This window comes from Hermetia illucens, chromosome 3 (genome assembly GCF_905115235.1).
Source record: "Hermetia illucens chromosome 3, iHerIll2.2.curated.20191125, whole genome shotgun sequence".
Classification (NCBI taxonomy): domain Eukaryota; kingdom Metazoa; phylum Arthropoda; class Insecta; order Diptera; family Stratiomyidae; genus Hermetia; species Hermetia illucens.
The window spans coordinates 77553697-77577266 of NC_051851.1; the positions used below are offsets into that span (position 1 = coordinate 77553697).

At 40.6% G+C, this 23570-nt stretch overlaps 1 protein-coding gene across 18 annotated transcripts in view; it reads left to right on the forward strand.

Annotated features, from left to right (window-relative positions):
• Positions 1-1229: 1229 nt before the first annotated feature.
• Positions 1230-23570, forward strand: part of LOC119651124 — a 413254-nt gene continuing 390913 nt past the window's right edge. For 10 of the 18 annotated variants that reach the window (XR_005249419.1, XR_005249420.1, XM_038054503.1 and 7 more), the window contains exons 1-2: positions 1336-1633; positions 1896-2113. The gene's annotated coding sequence lies outside the window, so the exon portion shown is untranslated. The other 8 variants (XR_005249416.1, XR_005249417.1, XR_005249418.1 and 5 more) reach the window with 6 other exon arrangements.

A 23570-nucleotide genomic window follows, 5' to 3' on the forward strand; every position in this document is an offset into this window, starting at 1 on the left:
CCGTCTATAATATAATCCTTATCGCCGAAGTTGCAGAGAGGAAGGAGAAGTTCTTAGTTCTAGGAGGATCCAAGGTTGCAGCTCGTATCCTTTTTAAACCCTATGTGCTGGCTTTGAAGAGCTAGCCCGGCTGAATTCTACTTCCCTGCATCAAAATGGCCATTGATACTGCTTACCTCAATCGTGTCTGATGGAGACAAATTATTTAAAAACATTGAATGGAGGGGGATTGTTTACTTGTGATAAGGACAATTATGTTCTTTGCAGCCTTTAGAATTTTTTACTTCAAGTATCCTTATGGCTTTTCTGTTTCTGCTTTTAATGTCGGCTAACTTATAGTCTATACAAAAATTGATTCCCGTCAAAATAAGGAACTGGTGGTTCCATTTCGGAAGACAAATAAGTAACTGATTTGGCTGTGACTGGAACTATACAAAGCTCGTAGCATAGTCAATGAGGTGACAGAGTGCGAGTTTCTGATTTTCCAGGTTTTTTTGAAAAGGCGTTGATTATGAGTGGGCTCATGGAAACAGGGAATATCTATTACTTTTAGCCGTAAAAAAATCGAAGGGTAATTTACGTTAACTTGTTGCGCTGTTAGCCCCTTGTAGATCAACCAGCTAATAGATAGTATCAACCTTTCTGCTGAATATTCAACATCAATTCGATTCATTGTGAGTGGATAACTGAGTTGAAAATTTTCTATTTGACGAACAAATGAACTCAATGTATGTACGTTCTCGGTCCCATAACTCTACACCTTACTTCCGGAAAGGTTACGGTCTCTGTGCTGGCCATTTTATGCCGAGCATGTCGGAAGTATGAAGAACAACGAAAGTATAATGGGACAAGTTTCTGAATTGATTTTGCAATAACGCCTGTCTTTACTTCCCTTTGCTCGCTGGTCAAATATAACTACGTGCGAAGTACTTTCTGCAAGGAAAACACTAACTGGATGTCCTTAATACGAGGGCTTCAATGGAACAAGCTCTGAATACATACATATTTGCATTTCACCTGGTTACATTCGCTCTTTTCAAATCCCCAACCGTGTCCACTAGGCCAATGCACAAGACGGGAATCTTCTAATCCGGCCCGGATTCATATCCTCAATATTGGGGACTAGCACGGCTATGCGGTTAATATGGAATCCTTTTCATGAAACACTAGTAGAAACAAAGTAGCATAGGAGGAGGCTCGACATCAACAGTACCACGAGCACCACAGCTCTCGCCAGCAACAACAAAAGCAACAAACAACAATATGCATTGGACCTGCGCATTTCCAGCCGCTATTTTCCTCTGCAGTATTTTGCCTGCTTGAGTCATAAGATCCTCACAGTCTAGCTAAAATCTTCGGATATCCCGGACATAGTATGTGCAAAATTCCTTTACCCTAATTTTTTCCTGTCGTTCACAAAACGAATTTCGCATCTTTCAAATTTCATTTCAAAAGCACACGCGGAAGGATTTCTTTAAAAAAATAATTTCAAATATCAACCGCACTCCTTGGAAGGTTGGCTAGGCGTCCGCGTTTTAATTGAAACACTTAATTTCATTGTTTCTTTGTGCGATGACTTCACTGGGAAGAAAAAGTGTCAGTGCTGCAGTATAGCTGCATTTTAAATGACTCGGTAGCTATAATGATTTCCTGTAATTGCATTCCAACCCCTCCTCGTCCTGGCGTCTCGGTTTGAATGCAATCAGTGCTAATAAATTGTGGCGTGGCTGAACACGTGATGTTTCCCAAGTGCTGAATATCCACACATTTTATTGTTAACTTTGTTCTAGGATGATTTTTATGAGCAACTTTTTATTTGCTGCATGTTTCCAGCCTATGTTTCGTATTATTTCCTTTCCATTCTCGTACTTTTAACTTTTTATTTTGATTTTCAGTGCGTTCTCGATAGTGAAAGATAAATGCATCTCAAAGATGTGAAAAGTAAGTGATTCTGTGCGGAAGATATCTTCACTGTTGGAAAGAAAATTTCGTAAGTTATCGGTGAGTTGTCGAATATTTGTGTGAGTTGCGGAGCATCCTTCTTCGATAGTCTGATGTGAAGGAGTTCAGGATTTGTGTCTCCCGGCCGGAAATTTTGCCGAAGATAGTGGACGTAAGTTGATTCAATTAACTTCACCTAAACCCTAATTATATTTCAACGATGTTTGAAGGTTGCTAAAGCAAAGAAATATTACTGAAAGTTGTCCCTCAGGATATAAAGTTTTTTTTTTTCAATTAGGATGTGTAGGGACCACGGGGCCTTAAGGGATTGAATCCCGTAAAGTTCTACTAACGTGGGTAAGTGATTTAGATGTCCTGAAGAAGTGGCATAGATAATATGCCTCTCTCTTTTCTTTGGGATCTAGCCTAGATCGAGTGCAAAAAGATAGTATTTGCTTTTATATATTATTCCGATAAGTTTCTACCAATTCGAATTCGTCGTGCATCATTTCTCTTAATTCATCAGTTCAGATGAGACAGTCCTGCTGAAAGTAAACATGGAAAGCAACTGGTCCAAAACCAATAAGTTCGATGCTTTTCTCCGATATGCAGTTTTCCACCCATCAAAGTAGCACTGGTAGCCGGCAGGAGCATTGAACATTTAAATACAACAAACTGGGTCGAAGGAAAGATTTTGCATGAATATAATCCGACTTTGAATCGTCGTGAAATCCTTACTAAACTTTCTACATGGTCCATAATCATATAGCAGGCAGTGGTCTATCCATAATGCACCTAATCGGGCGGTGCTTTTTTTCGGAAATAAGATTATTTTTGATGACAAGAATTTCTGCTTATCTCATCAGCGAAATGGTGGACAGCGAGGTTATCGCTCATCAACTTAGCATAGTTTCTAAGTTGTAGCCCGCCACACTTTTTGGAATTCGCAGCTGTCATCCAGATCCTTAATTATTTGCGTTTATCGGTTTACCACTACGTTTCTATACCCAGCCAGACATGACTCAGTGAGTGTTTTATTTGCGCCTGTCCTGTTGGATTTAAATAGTATCTGTTGGGTAGATCAATATCTTTTACGCATTATTTATACATCCATCAAGGTCATGCTAGTCCTTTACACTCTCTGGTGTTTTTAGTCCTTACGTTGTCATTCATATTTCTCAGTTAGATCAACTTCTCATCTTAAGCGGGCTTCTTTGAGGGATCTATACAAAGCGATGATTCCCCCATTGTAGGCTTGCCATTTGTACAATATTAAATGTGATGATATTGAACCTGAAGCTTCTTTAACTGAATGGTATCGTCTTCTATAGATAGGATCTTAAGTCCCCGGTAAATACTGCAGTTCCCAATATACCACAGTGTGGAAGTAATTGTTCTCTGTATCTTAGACTGTACTTTGTTGAGAATTTCGATATTGGACGTGTGAGCAGAGCACAAAAGTTGTGCATTCTAGGTTTCGATTGGCTTTATTACTGCTTTGCACTCGTACATATATCAGTCTTTTGAACGTACCTCCACTACGTTTCTTCCAAGTAAACAGCCTCAATCTATTTTTATTCCTTGGACTGAGAAAAGGGTATGCTCAGTGTCGTCGGAAAAATCGAAAAAATGCGGCAAAAACGTAATAAAGAGTACTTTTATTTGAGCCTATCTAGGTTCAGGCAAAAGGAAAAGATTTTCACTTCTCCTGTTGTTGTATTTTGTGCCATACCTATGTATGCGAATACCAATATTGCCGGTACATTGTTTTAGGAGAAAGGATGTTGAAAATCGTACGTCTAAACATGATACGATGCAAACAAGTGGAATTTCGTTCTTAGCTTCCTAGAGTACTTTCCTGAATTCTTTTGTGGAGGAGATGTACCATGTATGAACCTGCAACTCGAGCAAATGCTACAGATATTGAAACAGGTTAAGGTTTACCGATTGGGGAGGCATATATAGTTGGCGTGGGACATTGTAAAATAACCATTCTCACATCAAGAAGGAAGTGTACTTAGCGATAAATACCACTCTATTGGCTCCGGTTGCTTTGAAGCCACAATTGATACCCGCGACCATGCTTGAGGTTTGTATGTATGTCGAAAGCAGCTCCCCATTGGTTTACCTATAAAATCCTGATTTTACTTTTACCGAACCACAGAAATGAATACCTAAAACTCAGAGGTTTTGATAACACCTTCTTTCACAGAGGCAGGTTGTTTTCGGGGATGAACGACTACCCACAATACTCCGTGTTTGCTTTGGAAGTGAACCAGTTCACCCGTGTTTGTTGTGACGTCTTCCAGTGTTGTGGCAGCTAAACGTAACAATTCAACTTTTCGATCATTTTGTCATTCCCCCAGAACGTGATATTGCCAAATATTAATATCATTTTTTCATGTTTAATTAAAACAGTACTGAAAATTTGAAAAATACTAAGGTACCACTGAATTTCAAGAGGTACTAAATTTAGTACCGTTAGTACTAAAAAGTCAAAATTGGATTAGTTAGCTTAACTGTGAGACATGGTCCATTTTTCAATATGAAGGTGACTCGTCTGCTGTTGAGAGAAAGTTTGTAGTGAGTAACAAACATAGTAGACGGCCGAGGATCCTATCTTGAGGTATCCTCGCTTTCACGTTGCATTGATCAGATGAGATTTGAAGATTTTATGGGTATTCGTAGGTAGCTTTTCTATGAATTTGTGGGTGAGACATTTACACCAGACTTTTTCAAACGCTTTTGCAACATTAAGGAATGCGGTTAAGGAGTTTTAGAGTTTTCATCTTGAAACCTAAGCGATGGACTTGTTGGGCAGTTCTGTGTTGTTGATAGCGCAACAACAGTTGCGCAGTTATTTGTAACAATTTCCAGTGTCTAGAAAATTAGCCAAAACGTAAAATACTATTGAATTAGCGTACCAGTTGTCAAAAGTCTTTTCCACCTCCATGTGGTTCTGCGAGAATCTTAATAACTTCCCAATTTTGAAACAAATCATTTGAAATATATTTTGAAAACTGAAAGTTTCTGTCCTTCCTCTACTAGCTGCGGGTTTGTTTGAAAAATGCTTTTCAAGTATTCAGAAAAGATGGACTTGATTCGGTCTTTTTCGTTAAAATGTGTCCAACAGTTTTGTGTTATTTGGAACGATAAAGAAAAGCGATAATTTCTTCTTCTTCTCTTTAAAGAGCCTGACATGGATGGAGCCGCAAGGCTTTCAAATCACCATCCATCGTTATTTCGACCGACTTTTTGGTCAATCCGCAATGACCTCGATGCTGCTGATATGCTCATTTCGGGACATCTTCGTCTCGAGGTGGCGTTTATATAGTCGGCTAACACTCCGAATCTATTTAGCGAAACAAGGAGAAGGAGAAGGCAGTGGGCAGTTCTGGAAACACCAACCGTTTCGAAAAAACTTGCGAAAAACTTCGTCTAGGTGCCAGATAAAGAGAGGGGATAGTAGCCGTCGAAAATTGTGGTGGGATCTCCCTATTACACTACACATATGGATGAGTTTTGCGTATAGTATATCGCGAAACTGCCAATGATATAGTACCTCATATGATTTCTAAAGAGAATCTAAGACTGTGGATGACTTTTCTATCATTGTGCCTCGCTCCTGTTCTAAAGTTTATCGGTTAGGCGACTCTCTGATACGAGGAAGATGTCGGATCCGATGTGAATTCATGTAAGAAGTGCATGCCGTTATTCGTTGCGTAATACCATTCGAGTTTTGGTGGCAGATTGTAGCAGAGTTCATTTTTTTGAGCAAAGGATTTGGTTTTGCAATAGTTCTTGCACCAACAAAGGGTTTTTTGATTTGATTCACTTCAATGTACATAATATAGTTGATAACGTGATGGTTATATCCAGTCTGCTTTGTCTTTTGGGCATTTAAATATTAGGTAATACTCTTGGAAGTAAATATTATAACTCCGTATACCAAAACACGTGACTGTTAAGGCATCCATTTGTTTCCCAACCTTACTCTCCGATATAGACGGTAAATTGTAAATCTTTACTTCGAATAGAGGCTACGGTATTCAAAGTTGAGGCCCTCTAGTGAGTGCACTTTCGAGATTTCAATGGAGTCATCTTTGGCTTCAATGCGCTTAATTGCTACTATAATTACTATACTATACTAAATAATAATAATCATTGGGGCAACAATCCATATCAGATCAGGGCCTTGAAGTGTTTTGGAGCACTTCATTCAAGACCGTAACGGTATACTACAGGATAGCCTATAGAAGGCATTGCGTTCGCTCGAGATTATTACCCTGATTTGACTCAGGTACCCATTCACAGCCGAGTCGACTGGTATCCGATATCCAGTCACGAAAACAAATCCCTCTGCTACCAGTGAGATTTGAACCGCAACCTTCCGCTACGACAGCTCAGCGCTCTAACCGCTTGACCCATCCGGACCATCTATACCAAAAGGTATTTTAAAAGGCGTACTAATTTTCCCTGCTAAATCAAATTCTGTCCTTAACTTTCCGATAGTTACCTTCATTATATACCTGGACTTTAATTTCGTCAACATTGACCTAAATTTCTGAGACTTTCACGGAAGCTGCAGTGTTCCAGTCAATAAATTATACAGACTGGAGCTAATACTGTTGTATAAGTGCCGCGCAGGCTGAGCCAGTTTAACATCCTAAGCAGAATATCCATTGTCTTTAACCCCTAACATCTTGAACGGGCTTTGCGAGTGCTTGATATTGTTAAAGCAATTTTCGCTACGTTTTCTTCCTTAGTAGGTTTCCATTTGAAGGTGGCTAAAATGAACTTATCTAATCCTGTCTAGATTTTTGATGAAGACTCGATATTATCCTCATTGTCAATCATTTCATGGATAATTAGGTTCTACAAATATTTCTCTTGTACTAACGTGGCTCTGATCAGGAATAAGATGTCGACGCACTTATTCTGCGAGAACCGTAGATGCATGGGTGATATTTATAACGTTATGCTACAAAAATGCATTTTATTATATAGATAGATTTTTTTGAAATGAAAGAAAGCGGACAAACTAGTCGGTATCTATGCCTTCACTGGAAAAGTTGTCAGGAAAGGTCATGGAATATTCCTGGGTTTAAGATGAAGAGTAAGTGCTTCGACCTTAACAAACAGAGTGTTTGTCGGTGCAAGGGTCGCAGTTAAAATAATCCTGAAATGAATGGGAAATCGACTCTCCAGTACACACAGATCACCTTCAAATGTATCAAGCCAGCGTTGTTTTGATGATCATTTTGGTCGATTACATGTTCATTTTTCCACGAGCGGTGCAATCCCAGATTGATCGCGAATATCTTCATTTCGGATGTGATTAAAGCATGTTACGCGACTGGTTCACCGCGACATCTTGATCTCCATTATCGCGAGGCGCGTTCCAGTATCTTTTATAGTCGGTTTACATTCTGAACCGTAGAGAGTGACGGTAAATTCACGATTTTAAACCTCCATTGATGCACCGACCACAAAGAACCCAGTTGCGGACTAGATTAGTTTGTGTGGCACCGAATTTTTCTAATTGGAACGGCCGTGATTTCTTGCCAAACGGTGGTCTACCCTTCTCAATAATCCGATTGAAGAACTTTATTTTTCACTTTCCAGGGCTTAGATGCGATGAGGTCAGATCCTGTTGCTTTTCCCGATTTCATTCGTTTGATGTGTTGCCAGGTGTCTTTTCACCCACACCATGAAAACCGCCCGCAATGACGATTTAGTCATCGGCATGCAGGTTATTTCCGTAGCCTACACAATGACGAAATCTATGAGCGATACCATCACCGTCCGGTTGTGGATAAAATCCGGCTCAATAGGTTATGGTGGGCGGGTTACTTAATCCGTATGGATGAGGATGATCCAGCCCGCAAAGTCTATAAGGGCAATATCTACGGTAGAAAAAGAAGACGAGGCAGACCATGCCTAAGATGGAGCGATGGCGTAGGTCAGGACGCCAGACAGCTTTTAGAGATATCGAATTGGTGGACCTCGGCGCAAAACCGGGATGTCTGGAGTTCCTTATTAAGGCAGGCCTAGACCGGATACCGGTTGTTGTGCCGTTAATGATGATGATGATGATGATGATGCAGGTTATAGGTCCTAGTTTTACTAAGTTGTCAGAATGCATTTTCGTGGCATCAGGTTAACTTTCTATGCGTATACGGGGAAGAAGTGAATAGTGCGATCTACTGGTATAATAGTGAGCTTCATCAGCCGGCCATCAAAATGCTCGATGTCATTAACGGCACCAAAGAAATCCTCAGATATGGCGATGCCAACACCACGTTGAGTGCGTGGGCTTCCAAAATAGAGAAACCTATATCCACTTTAACTGCGTTACGTTCTACGTCGCAGCTTTTGGTACTATGCCATGAAGTTTCTTGTAGGCGCAAATATCAATACACCTCTTCCGAAAAGTTGCTGCGAGCTCCTTCTTCATTCCAGTGAGGATACCAATATTTAGCGTGTAGTCACGTATTTCTTTGCTTCGGTCTAATTTACTTACGTCCTGAATCCTTGCTCGTTTCGATACAGGACTGGAGTTTGTTCTGCCGTGTCGATTGAGGTAAACGCCCTAGCATTTTCCCGGGGCTTTGTAATCAACACAATTATTTTTGTTTTGAATGATATTGAAACCATTTTATTGGGCGGCCTGAATCCGGATTTGTTACCAAGAGAGATCATATAGAATTCAGTGCAGTGAAGTAACTCCAACTATATTTATCTTTTTTCTGATCCTAGCGTTTTATTTTTGATTTACTAAAGGTTGTATAAGGTATGTTGCCTCAAACTGTCCTCCATTATCTAGGCTTGAGAACAGCATACTGTGTAAATAATATCGCGGAGTTATCAAGAAATAGTAATGTTTGCAATATGTCATCGTCATCAATAGCGCGGCAATCCGGTTCGGGTTTGGGCTTGCGAATATACTCTTACTGTTCACTTACTATTTCTTTTGATTGGTCTCAGTATTCGTCACTATATTAGTGGTTTGAATCCGTTTGGAAATTGTTCGCGTTTTACAGCCATATAGTAATAAATGTCATATGATGGTCGTGCAAATATGAGGCTTTTATAATGCTAATATTAATATTCTTCTGTTGTTACCATCCCCGTGATGTACTCCAAAGCCTGGTTAATGATCAGCAAGTTTTTTTGAAATCATTTTATTTTCAAGAAATAGGAAACAATAATATATAGATTGGAAACATGAATAAAAAAAACAATCTTTTAAACTAACAAAACTAACTTAAATCTCACGACCACTGTGGCCTCTCAAAATCAAAAATCTAATTTTACAAAAAGTTGTTGGGAAATGGTCAAAAATCCGACAAATTTCTCTTGGCCTTAGTGGCAAATAAAGACACATGAAAGTAATAATAATAATAAATGTTTAATAGTTTGAAAAGATACTTTTAATTTAAACTATTGTTCTTAAAACTCCCATAATTAAAACTATTTACTTAAAAAATATAAAATCAATAATTTATTCCAAACTAATACAGAAATGTTTTTAAAGTAAACTGAAAAAGACTAATTTAAACTTAAAGGCTAATAAAATTACAGACAATAAAACAATAGACCATTTAAATGAAAAAAACAATTTTTACGTTCGCCTTTCTTTTTGATGCCTTCATATTTTTCGTCGAGTCTGTTTGATTTTGTTTATTGACTTGCCATGGTTCAAACAAGATTTCGATATCCGGGAATTCCACTTTCAATCAATTAAAAGTCCTCAAACACTTTGTTCAGATATGGCAAAAAAAACCGCTAACTCTACTACTGATGGCAATGTCTTGTATTCTTTGGCGGTCAGTCGTAGATATCTATGTATCTCTATCACTGTTTTTGTTACTATCATCAAAATTACTCCTTTTCATCATATGCCCGAGCACAGTATTGTCAGAGTACATCTTGTCATTCATAAGTGTGTTAATCTGGACTGGGATCTCAAAATAAAGATCCTATCTCAAGGTGGTTCCCAGGTAATGTGAGCGAACTTTGCGGTAGTCGTTGTCAACAATCCGACACCGGATTGCCACTTTCAGACTTCAAAAGTACAGTGCCGCAAAAGGACGAGGCCACCTCAGAATGCTTACACTATATCGCCGGAAGTTTCCCTCAACTTAATGAGGCAAAAACATTCTGAAAAACCAGAAAAAATGAAAAGACGCCTATAGGTATTCTACGACAGTTGTTTGATAATTGCGTATGGCTACTAAGGCGGCCTCTGAGCGTTTCTTTTACATCCATATTTCTATATACCGTTCCGAGATCTTGATTAACAACTAGCACAGCGACGTCATTTTCATAACCTTGAGCGTATATTGGTAGATTTCGTAGTTCGCAGTGTAGTGAGTCGATCAACATACTCCACAGACTATGCCTTTCGTCGCTTCCGCTGTTAGGTAGCGATCAGCAGTATAGTACAGACCCACTTAGTTAAAGTTTCATCAACATCATGCTCTCTGGCGGCATCACAGAACTTTTGGAAAGGCGCACAGTCAAACGCTCCTTCAATGTCTGCGAAGAACCCCATCGCGTACTCGCTGTTCAGAGTTGCATCCTCTATCTGTGAAACTAAAGAGTGAAAAGCAGACTCACAGGACTTTCCACGTTGACCCGCATGTTGCTTTTCCTTTAGTGGCCAAATCATCCTTGTTAAGGACTCTGCGCAGCATGGAAATCTCTTTTCCACCTCCTAGTTCCTTACAGTATGCTCTAAAGGAGTCTCGTTTCAAACGTTTCACGAGCCTGTTATATTCACGCTATGAGTTCCCGGAAGTTTAACCTGTCTTCATTCTTATTACTTTCGCAAGCACGATTTAGAAGTCATCTGATTGATTTCCTGAGTCTTTGCAGTTCTTAGTTCCACTATGGAACCGTGCTACTGTTTTGGTTTCGGTAAATAGGACAAGCCTCTTCAAAGCATTTAAAAATGTTTCCAATTGATGTTCTACCGGCAATGGAGTCCTTAGTAGCTCCACTCTGGTGCTTAGGAGTTCATTGAACTTTGTTCAATCCATTTTCCTAGGATTCCGTCATATACTGTTCGCTTACAATAGTCAGATTAAATTCTAAGCAATGGTGATCTGAGAGTGAGGCTTCATATGGCCAGTCTCTAATCAACTATAAAAACTTTGAAGTGCAGATTGTTGGGTCAAGTACTTTACTCCTTCTTGGCCCCATGAATATAGGGGGCGCCTTACGTTTGCCGTCATCAGACCAGATGAAGTGATCAAGTCAAACAGTCTTCTCTTTGCAAAATTCGTACCTCAGCCAAGATCTGATTTCGCAAAGTCGCGGGTGGATTCGAAATTTGTACATTTTTACCACTTTATACCAGTTATAATCCGTTGATTCTATCTTCATGCGTTTTTGGATGCGGTTCACATGACTGGCCCGTTATTCCCCTAGCTATAACCAGCAGGGATGGCTTCTTCTGCAATCAAAATGTTTGCGGGGACCACCTCTCCCATACGGACGAAGAATATCCATTTTAATAATAATACTAATCTAATATTGTAGTTTCAGTAAAATCGTTCCACTGTGTTAAACAGATACTAGATATTATAGAGCTGCCTAAGGCAGTAAAGAGAGAACGTTGATGTTAGTGTTGACCATCAAGTTCAAAATATTTGAATTGATAAAGATCCTTGATATTTTGGTCGTTAATGCAAATAGGAAGAATTCGATACTGAGAACTGGCTTTATTGGAGTTTATATTTTGTCTAACTTTGCTTGCTTCAGTTTCAAATCCGTAGCGATGGTTTATGATTCGATGCGTGAGCAAACAAAAATCATCAGCATAGTTGATGTGCTTGAGGAAAGTCTTTCGCATCTTCCGAGCAAGGTGCGTGAATGTCACCGATTATTAGAAACATTATCGACGAGGGAATGTAATGTGGGGCTCCACTTGAACCTTGAATTTCCCGGAAATTTTCCTCGATGCAGAATGTGACATTTAACTCCATCATATGTCCTCTAATAATTGTTATGTCGAGAGCCGCAGCAGACGCGATACGTATATTCAGAAGATAATTCCTACATATATTGCTGATCGCGATTGGCCAATCTGATGTGGCATCATTGACGAAGGGGTGCAAGTCGCAGAAATCCGCAAACCTCTCACCAATGTGGTTACGGTCCCCCAGGACTGTGTTTCTCCATCACAAATTCGAGCAAGGTGTTATTAGAACTCATCTTGGGGTTCAGATCACCCAGCATAATCGCACTGTCCCTCTAGGAAGCCACTGTTGGATTGCATTGAGTTGCTGATGCTGAGAAGGAGGACGCTTTCTCCTTCTTCTGAGCATCGGAAGTCTCCTTTGATGCGTAACCGTGCACTGTCAAGATGTTCCCCATCCTGAACCAGAATATCACATCCTCTACGACAGGCGGGCCTAGCCGATATCCCGATAACGAATTCACGCTTTCTTCCCGCAGGTTTGTCAGACTACAATAGCAAAGTGCCGCAATAGGAAGGGAATTGTATCGCTGAAATTCTCGCTACAATTAAAGTCAGAGAGCATTCAGTTGAACTTTGACACTGTCGGTAAGAAGCCTTTGCATTTTCCAAATACAACTATAAATCGTTGACAAAGCCAGAAATTCGTTGCCGAAAGATGAGTCCAATTCACAGGCGTGATAGCCTTTTCTGAAACATACGAGATTTCGAGAGTTGCAGATTGCCAGGACGCAAGTCTCTATTCTTTTTAGTCGCCTTTGAAGACAACCAGGGAATACTTTGACTGAACTCTACAACCCCTCCAATTCACAGGGGGAGTCACTAATTGAGCGAGACACCGACTTCCTGCCTTAATGGAAATACCATTAGTCTGGGTGAGGTTGGTCCCGCCAACTCTTTGAGACACCAAACTGTTCATGGCCACTCCCTCCCCTTGCCCTCTTCTCTCAACCTCAATAACTAAAATTACTTACCTGAAAGAAAATCTTAATTTGTAATTACTAGTAGTTAATAATAGACTCCCAGCGTGAGATAATGACAAGGTGGAAAGGAAAACGCGGTGGCGTCATCAAGCGAGTAATTTGAATCTACGTGAAGGCATCCGGTTTAGTGTTTGTTACTTTTCAAGTAGTCAGTTTTTAACAGGAAAGTGGGAAATAGCTGCGTGAATGAATAATCCTTTAAGGCAGTAATGGTAGCAAGCTATATTGCAAATTCTGACATTTTTACCTGAACGACAATAAAACGTCTGTTTCTCAAAGATTCACAGGGTGTCAATAAATCGATTTGCAATGAGCGGCATTCGAAACTTGGGCACATTGAATATTCTGCGGTATATATTCTCTTCTGACTTGATTTGAATTTGAATAATCATAATCAACGGCGCAACAACCGGTATCCCGTCTAGGCCTGCCTTAATAAAAAATTCCTGACATCGCGGTTTTCGGTCGAGATCCACTAATTTGATATCCCTAAAAGCTATCTGGCGTCTTGCCTTATGCCATCGCTCCATCCTAGGCAGGGTCTGCCTCGTCTTCTTTTTCTACCATGCTCATACACTTTCAGGGCTGCATCATCCTCATCCATACGAATTAAATGATCCGCCCACCGTAATCTGCCGGATTTTATCCACAACCCGACGGTCGCAGTATCGCTCATAGATTTCGTCGTTATGTAGGCTACGGAATAGTCCATCCTCATGTATGGGGCCAAAAAATCTTCAGAGGATTCTTCTCTCGAACGCGGCCAAGAGTTCGCAATTTGTCTTGCTAAGAACCCAAGCCTCCGGGGAATACATGAGGACTGGCAAGATCATAGTCTTGTACAGTAAGAGTTTTGACCCTATGGTGAGACGTTTCGAGCGGAACGGTTTTTGTAAGCTGAAACAGGCTCTGTCGGCTGCCAACAACCGTGCGCGGATTTCATCATTGTAGCTGTTATCGGTTGTGATTTTCGACCCTAGATAGGAGAAATTATCAACGGTCTCAAAGTCGTAGTCTCCTATCTTTATTCGTCCCGTTTGACCAGTGCGGTTTGATGTTGCTTGGTTGGTTGGTTTTTGGTTCTAACGTTGCCACCATATACTTTGCCTTGCCTTCATTGATGTGCATCCCAAGATCTCTCGCCGCCTGCTCGATCTTAATGAAGGCAGTTTGCACGTCTCAGGTCGTTCTTCCCATGATGTCGATATTGTCAGCATAGGCCAGTAGTTGAGTGGACTTTAAGAGGATCGCACTTTCTCCAGGGCCAGGTTAAAGAGGACGCATGATAGGGCATCCCCATGTCGAAGACCGTTGTTGATGTCGAATGATCTTGAGAGTGATCCTGCTTTTATCTGGCCTCGCGCATTGATAAGGGTCAGCCTAGTCAATCTTATCAATTTCGTCGGGATACCGAATTCCCTAATGGCCGTGTACAGTTTTACCCTGGCTATGCTATCATAGGCGGCTTTAAAGTCGATGAATAGATGGTGCAACTGATGTCCATATTCCAACAGTTTTTCAGTCGCTTACCGTAGAGAGAAAATCTGATCTATTGCTGATTTGCCTGGAGTGAAGCCTCTTTGGTATGGGCCAATGATATTCTGGGCGTATGGAGCTATCGGGCCAACAAGATAGGGGAGAATACCTTATAGATGGTACTCAACAAGGTGATACTTCTATAATTGATGCACTGTGTGATATCTCCCTTTTTATGTATGAGACAGATAATGCCTCTTTGCCAATCGTCAGGCATTGATTCGCTGTCCCATACCTTGAGCATCGGTTGATGAACCACTTGGGGTAATTGGTTTCCTTTATATTTAACCAGTTCGGCTGTAATTCCATCAGCTCCTGGCGGGTTATGATTTTGAAGCCGATGAACTATTTCCTTTGTTTTGTTCCAAGTTGCTGGTGGCAGTATTTGTCCGTCGTCTTCAATTGGCGGGACCTCCAACTCGCCGATATTTCAGTCGTTGTATCAAAATATTCAATCAATCGCTCCAATATGCCCATTCATATCTTCCTCTTTGTCTCAGCATGGTGAACATCCATATTTATAAGGCTTCATTCTGCTGATTTGTTTGTAAAACTTCTGTCACTGATGCGGTTGCTCCCTGTACTTTTCGAGTTCACAGACCTTTTGGTTTTCCCGGGCTTCCTTTTTGCGTCTGTGAAGTCGCTTTTCCGTTCGACAGAGTTTGTGCTAAATCTCTACGCGTGCCCGTGTCCTTTGAGATTACAACATTACTCGGTATGTGGGTATTCTTGCGTTCCGTTGCTAGCTTACATTCGTCGTCAAGCCAGCCGTTCCGACTTTTTTTTGCGACTGGGGCCAAGTATATTTGTGGCCGTATCAATGATAACGTTCTTTAGGTGATTGTGAAGATCATTTGTAAATGCTTCATCTCCAGGATCTCTGTTGACTGTGGGTATTTTGGCATCCATTTCCATCTTATAGGTGTTCCGGAAGGCTGTGTTTTGAATGGTTTCAGTATTCATTCTCACCTGATTGTCAGAAGGGAGTCTGGGTGGTGTTGTTATTCGAGCTCGGAGCACCATGCCAACGAGATAGTGATCCTAGTCTACACTGGTACCCCTGTTCTGTATGTTCTGACATTCATCAAGGCTGATAGGTGGCGGCGTTCAATCAACACGTGGTCAATTTGGCTGAAAGTGGGCTCGTCTGGAGAGGCCCACGTATGTTTGGTGACCGCTTTCCGCGCAAGCCAGGTGCTTCCAACAGCCGTGTGACACTGTTAATTGAATAATCCGTAGTCCGTTATCATTTGTATTTTGATGTAAGCCAAGGGGGTCAACGTATTGCCTGAATATCCCTACTTGGTTGTTAAAATCCCCAAGTATAATTTTGATATCATATCTGGGACAGACTTCGAGGGTTCGTTCTACTGGTTCATAGAAGATATCCTTCTCCGACTCTGCAGCCTCCTCTGTAAGTGTGTGAACGTTTATGAGGCTTATGTTTCTAAACTTGCCTCGCAATCGCAGAGTGCATAGCCATTCGCTAGCTGCTTGGCAGGTACATCTCTGTACAGGGCACGCACGTGCTATGAGAAAATGCACAAATGGTTATTCCGTTGTCGTTGCCGGGTTCATCGTTGTGTTATCTGTCCCGTCCGAGGCTGCTATTGTGGCTTCGTAACAAGTTGTTTTCCGTTGTTGAATACACAAAGAACACAAAGAATCTAAATAAAGTGAAGTGCAATTGATTTTTCCCTGAAACAGGATGAATTATTTATTAGTATATATGTATTTCGAGCACAATTGTGCCCTTCTTCAGTCCCCGATCAATTAAGATATAATTCTTAATCTATGCTATTTGTTGTTGTCCGGTGTCACCCTTGCCACCTCTCTCAGAAGATTCGATTGCACGTTGCCCGCGTCGTGGTTCACCCTGTTCCCTTCTGGTTCCCTTAGGATCGCCAAGTTCTCTTACGCGTTCAACTTCCTTCCCTCCCCGCATTCCTTGATGACTTCTACGTTGTCCCACGTGATGCTATGTTTCTCTTGAATCATGTGCCGTGCTATCATTGATTTCAGCGTTGTGGTCTCCTGGCCTTTTCCGCTTCTCTCTCGTGCTCTTCCCAGCATACCGAAACCAGTCTTTCAGTTTGTCCTATGTAGCACTTCTCACAATCTGGGCATGTAACTTTGTATACCCCACTGGATTCATCTTTTAATCTGCGGTCTTTGGGGGATCTCAGCCTGTTTTTGAGTTGGTGAATTTTACTCGATGGCACCATGTCGATGATTAGCCTTTTCATCGTTTTTATCAGTTTCGAGGAAGCCGCAGAATGTATGAGCCCTACTCTTCATTTTCCTTCCAAGTTATTAACGAGGGATGTCATTGTCCTTATTTCTTGCCGTTTTGCCTTTTTCTACATGCGTTTCTCAATAATCGACCGTTGGAACCCGTGCAGTAACACAAAATATATTATTAATTAAGATTGGAGTTAAAGTTTAAAAAATGTTAACTCACATTGAAATGATCCTCACAATTGACTGCAAAGAAACTGGATCCCGTCGGACGATGGCGAGCCACTACATCCGAAAATCTCTTTTCGGAACAGCCAAAAAACTTACTGCGGGGTTTTATGAAGTTATTTGTGCTGCAAGGTACGAAAAAATATTTCATCGTTCCCCTAAGCATTTCACACCGGAAATTTATATTGACAGTTTTATATTTTTATGAATAACTGCCAGTTGCCGGGCTGCTGAAGTTTCTTGAATCGAGTTGTGACGTCGCACACGGGCTTTTCAGTCTGTTTGAATTTCGTTGAAATTTAAAGTGCTGATAATTTGAAACAAACAGTTTCTTTTTAAAAACAATCTTTGAAAGTTTTGTTAGATTACCCCATAGTTCCCGTCATTAGTGAAAATCTGGTGGGGAGTCTATTATAAAAATGTCCTAGTTGTAGACAACTAGAGCGTTTTTTCATAAAATTCCTTGCCAACCAATTGAAATGAAATTCTATAAGAGAGGTATTGAAAATATTCTGGATTTCAAATAAGAAACACTCACCAGAAATAAAAAATTCTGTATTTGAAATCAAAAATTTCCATTTGGCTTAATAAATTCTGAAGTTGCTTTGAAAAATTTTGAATTTGGTTGGGTAATTTCTGAATTTGACTTGTAAAATCTATATTTGAAAGGATGTCATTCAACAAATTGAAGGCTTTCATTATCCTCAGCTGGGATATCTAAGTATTCTAAAGCTTCTCCATATTTTTAATCTTGCGGGCGGGCTGGTCCTTCTTAAAGTAATGAGGTTCGGTTTTCAAATTATTTCTTCTGCACCATTCGATCTTAGATATAGATATAGAGATAGAGATAGAGTGTCACTACAGGTTGAGTTTAATATCCTCGCACTTTAACTCTAGTTCAATTGAACTGTGGCCCAATTGATTTGCGTGATTTGCCCCTTTTAAAGGACATATAAATATTTTCTTATATTTATATTGAATACGAAACCCTTACGTGTGTACATGTACGAAATAGTAGCCCACATGCGAATATTGCTCATGAATACCACCTGTGAATTATATGCTTGTTCCCACACTTATTGCCCTCCTTTTATCCTTTGCGACCACAAGCCCATGAGTGCATCCCTACGAAAAAAGGAAATTTATGACTTCCAAGAGCATGAATTATGAGTGAAAATGTGTTATAGAAAACCCATTTTTATATTGGATGAAAATTCCCATGATGACCCCGTCCTATCCATACCTTCCCAAGATAAAACTGGGTTCCAATATCCGGTGCCCATGTGTCAATTGGAACCATAGTGAGTGTTAGCTATCAATGATTACCATTGAAAAGTATAATATGAGGAAAAAAATCCAGGAAGGATTTGAATCGATTTCTATGAAGAGCTTACATTTCCGGTTTTCCATTTATTATCCGGTAATGATTTCGGATCTCTTGTGGATTTTGCTGGCTTTTCAGAAATTTTTTGGCTTGTTAATTATATGCCAATGCCAATGAGAACGTTGTAGTTTTCAGAAAAAGGGACCTTACTTTTTTGTATTAATAATAACCCCACTTAACCTTTTTTATTTCGCTCTCGACCCCAGGGTCGGCTTGGTTTTCTGAAGTAGAACGTGAGGCTACACACACAGCACTGTATTTTTGAATCATGATAGGTATTCTAACCGGAGTCATGATTTTTACTAGCTCTTAATAAGCTCCACCTTTAGGATAGAAAATTACAGCTCTTTATAATATCGAGTGTGATTTGCATACTTACCTTCTCAGAGAAGATATAATTTATGGAATCGTCCTTAAATTGCCCCGTCCAAGAAGAATTTGAATTTAATCTTTGATGACTTTGAATGCGGTCGGTGGAATTAATGTCACCAGTGAGGTGTATTACGCTCACCTTAATTGTAATATCTGATAATTCCTGAAGAGAAGGCTCGGAAGGCTCGGTAGACTCTCTCGAGATTAAGACTACTGGTCGACAATATATGTAAGTCGAGAGTATATTGTTTATAAGACATATTCTTCAATGATAGCATTCTATGCTCCGGTGGGGCGAAAAACATGGGTACATCTTATTAACTAAGGGCCGGGCTGTATGCAAATCTTATGAATAAAATAGATGAACAAAATTTTGCGCGTGAGTAGTACTGTTATAGATCTTAAAGGGGTGACTATTTATTTAAGCTAATTTTTCTTGTATTTATCTGTATTATCTCATTTTTGGTAATGATTTCGAGTGCTTTCCACCCATTTACCTAACATTTACCTAACCATATCTATCTTCAAATATTCTCGAACTAACTGGTTCTCCTTACGCGTAAACGCGATGTTAAGGCTGTAAGAAGGTGCTGAACCTTTTTGTTTCGCTACAAAATAAACAACAAGTTGGGAAACCAGGTATGAAAGGTTTTGTTTGCTTCTTCTGTAAGTATATTTGAACGTAGAACTATCCCATTTGTACGTAGCCCGTTATGTATATGCATTTAGCACGTCTGACTACCCACTTTAGTGTGATATTGATGTTTAGTTGAAGTAAATTTACACGGTAAAGTCAACTTTGAGCTATTGTAACTTTGTTACTAATAGTATGATTTTAATGAAACTTAAGGATAATATGCTTCGTATTATATTTTATACTACTACCAACTTTTATAACTCTGGGATAAACTTAAGGGGGATTGTACTCCCAAAAATATGGTAACTATTATTAACTTAATTTGAACAGGCATCGATATGGAGAGTATTTTGAGGCCTGGATACCACATAGAGGCAGCTTCATGAATTTTTCAGATTTTTCGATTGGGTAGTTTCTGAGAATGGGTCCGTTAAAGAAATTATCACTCTTCAACCCTCCCATTCCCCGCCTTTCTAACAAATCTCAAAACTAATACCAGCTTCGAAAAGTACTAATCGAAACCTTTCGTTTGATACCCCATATGACTATATTCGGTTGAAAAATTTTTTATACCCCCCTTTTACATGTATGCGGACCCCCTCCAAATCTCAACGTAGAAGCTTATCACTCTGCATGTCTGGGCGTCCACAGTTCCCACTTTCTCATCAAATTTCGTGTCAATCGGTATAGCCGTTTCTTAGAAAAGTGCGTGTGACTGACAGCCAGACATTGAATCGATTTTAATAAGGTTTCGTTTTGCAAACAAAACCTTAAAAATGGGTTTAATATAAATTACAAAATAATCCTTGCAGATCTAGCGACTGCCGTCAATGAGATACTAGATTTTAACCTCTTCCATGAATAACTAACTAAACCAAGTACACAATTACATGGTTTCGAAAAAAATGTGGAAAGTCCCCGCCAAAATTTAAAATACTAACCGAAACTTCACTTTTTTCCCAAGAATATGAAGCTGATGAAACACGCTATATCACTACTCCTCTTCTTCTTTGCCCGGCAGGGTAGAGGGATCGGCTTATCCAGAGTGGGTTCTCGGATGTTCCCATTTTGGATCATGTGTGTTATGTTTCTCATCTAACACATGTTCGTCTTCATTACCGCAAAGAAGAGATAATTCCTTTTAGTTCCGGCTTAGCTTTGGAACCATGACGACGGGGTACACGGCACTGTCGTAAATTTTGGATTTTGGAGCGCTCGTTGAAGTACCAACAATAAAGGGCGCCAAATGGCGTTGATGCGTGATGCAATTTCATTCCTTTGACCATCCGTCACCATTGGCTTTAGCTAGAGATACCGGAATCACTCAGTTCTGGGCAGGTCACTGCCTTGACAGTAGTAACGCCTGTTTCATTGTGGTCGGTCGTCAAATTCATTCAGAAGTAGGTGATCATAATGTGATCATTCTACTTTTTAATCGGTTGCTGGAGATTAGCTTTGTTATGAGATGCAAGGAAAGCACCATTTGCATAGAGCACTGTATAGGGCGCTGCACGTTGGATGTCCTATATCACAGTGTCCACAAAAGGAAGGAAGCGAGTGGTTAGAGGTCGCTTGCTTCATCAAGGTAGAGAAACGAAAAGCTTTCAGTATAAACACCATACTTCGAACTTTAATCCGCAGGGGACTCTTTCCGCCTCTTCCGAAAAGCAATTGCAATTCCTCTGTTTTCTAATAGATGTTTAGCGTGCAGACCGGGTTTATATGGCTGGGACTGAAGTACCTTTGGTTATTTCTCGATAGAAACAGAGCCCGCGTTGGCTAAGTATCTTGTTGATTATCTTGTTAACCATAAGGCATGCACTCACTCTACTGTTTTTACTCCCCACTTTAATTTTCAGAGGGAGTATGCTTTAGTTTCATTCGCATCACGTTTAATTCTGCGAGGCAAGCCCAAAGAGGAATACAAACACCATCCAATCTCTGACGCAACGAGACTGAGAGGTTCATACTCATGTCCTTCAACCTTGTCACTATTCATGCGTCAAGAACCCTTATTTTCACCTCGATAGGACGGAGACAAGCCTTAGCGTGTCGACTGAGGTGGACGCTCTAGTATATCTTCGAAGGTTGGTAATTGATATGATCCGTTTTTTTCACGTTGAATATGTTTTCCTTGTCGACCTGTCGAGGCACCTGTCACCAGAAGAGGTCAGGGAGGGTTTGGCATAATGAAGTAAATCCAACAATAGTCACTTCTTTCCGCAATCTCAGCCTTTCGTTTCAATTTTACAGCGAGTAGTATGTAGATTTTCTGCAACCATCCTTTTTTATCTGACTTCGTTCGTTGTAGTTTTACAAGTGCAAATAAGTTTTCAAGAAAGGGATCGTTGAGGCTAGATCCCCGCACGAAAATATTTGAAGTGGATAAAACTAGCCACTCTACGAATAGCTGGCTAAGGTTTACTTTCTTAGTTATTCCTTTGGTAACTAATGGTGTGCAAATGATATTTTCAGGTTTGAATAAAGCTTCCTGCTGATGAGATCATTTGTGAAGTTGAAATCTTTGGAATGCCTAGAATGCATTCATTTCAATCCACTAGAGCAAAATATAGAGTTATGTAGAGGAAAAATGTACTACAGAGCATAAATATTTTAATGTCTCGTAGCCAAAAAAGTTTTTCGCAGGTTGAGGGTTTAATTCGCTAGGTCAGAGGAAAATTCATCAGATGATGCCTCACCTTCATCATCATCATCAACGGCGCAACAACCGGTATCCGGTCTAGGCCAGCCTTAATAAGGTACTCCAGACACCCCGGTTTTGCGTCGAGGTCCACCAATTCGATATCCCTAAAAGCTGTCTGGCGTCCTGGCCTACGCCATCGCTCCATTTTAGGCAGGGTCTGCCTCGTTTTCTTTTTCTACCATAGATATTTCCTTTATAGGCTTTGCGGGCTGGATCATCCTCATCCATACAGATTAAGTGACCCGCCCATCTTAACCTATTGGGCCGGATTTTACCCACAATCGGACAGTTGTAGTATCGCTCATAGATTTCGTCGTTATGTAGGCTACGGAATCGTCCATCCTCATGTAGGGGGCCAAAAATTCTTCGGAGGATTCTACTCTCGAACGCGGCCAAGAGTTCGCAATTCTTCTTGCTAAGAACCCAAGCTTCCGAGGAATACATAAGAACTGGCAAGATCATAGTTTTGTACAGTAAGAGCTTTGACCCTATGGTGAGACGTTTCGAGCGGAACAGATTTTTTAATCTGAAATAGGCTCTGTTGGCTGACAGCAACCGTGCGCGGATTTCATCATCGTAACTATTATTGGTTGTGATTTTCGACCTTAGATTAACTATCATTATCAACGGTTTCAAAGTTGTATTCCCCGATCCTTATTCTTCCTGTTTGACCAGTGCGGTTTGATGTTGTTGGTTGGTTGGTTTTCGATGCTGACGTTGCCACCATATACTTTGTCTTGCCTTCATTGATGTGCAGCCCAAGATCCCGCGCCGCTTGCTCGATCTGAATGAAGGCAGTTTGTACGTCTTGGGTGGTTGTTCCCATGATGTCGATATCGTCAGCATAGGCCAGTAGTTGGGTGGACTTAAAGAGGATTGTACCTCTTGCATTTACCTCAGCATCACGGATCACTTTCTTCAGGGCCAGGTTAAAGAGGACGGATGATAGGGCATCCCCTTGTCGTAGACCGTTGTTGATGTCGAATGATCTTGAGAGTGATCCTGCTGCTTTTATCTGGCCTCGCACATTGGTCAGGATCAGCCTAGTCAGTCTTATTAATTTCGTCGAGATACCGAATTCTCACATGGCCGTGTACAGTTTTACCCTGGCTATGCTATCATAGGCGGCTTTAAAGTTGATGAATAGATGGTGCAACTGGTGTCCATATTCCAACAGTTTTTCCATCGCTTGCCGCAGAGAGAAAATCTGATCTGTTGCTGATTTACCTGGAGTGAAGCCTCTTTGCTATAGGTCAATGATGTTGTGGGCGTATGGGGCTATCCGGGCTAGCAAGATAGCGGAGAATATCTTACAGATGGTACTCAACAACGTGATATCTCGTTAATTGCTGCACTGTGTGATATCTCCCTTTTTATATATGAGACAGATAATGCCTCATTGCCAATCGTCAGGCATTGATTCGCTGTCCCATACCTTGAGCACAAGTTGATGAACCACTTGGTGTAACTGGTCGCCTCCATATTTAACCAATTCGGCTGTAATTCGGTCGGCTCCTGGCGACTTATGATTTTTTAGCCGATGAATTGCATGGACTGTTTCT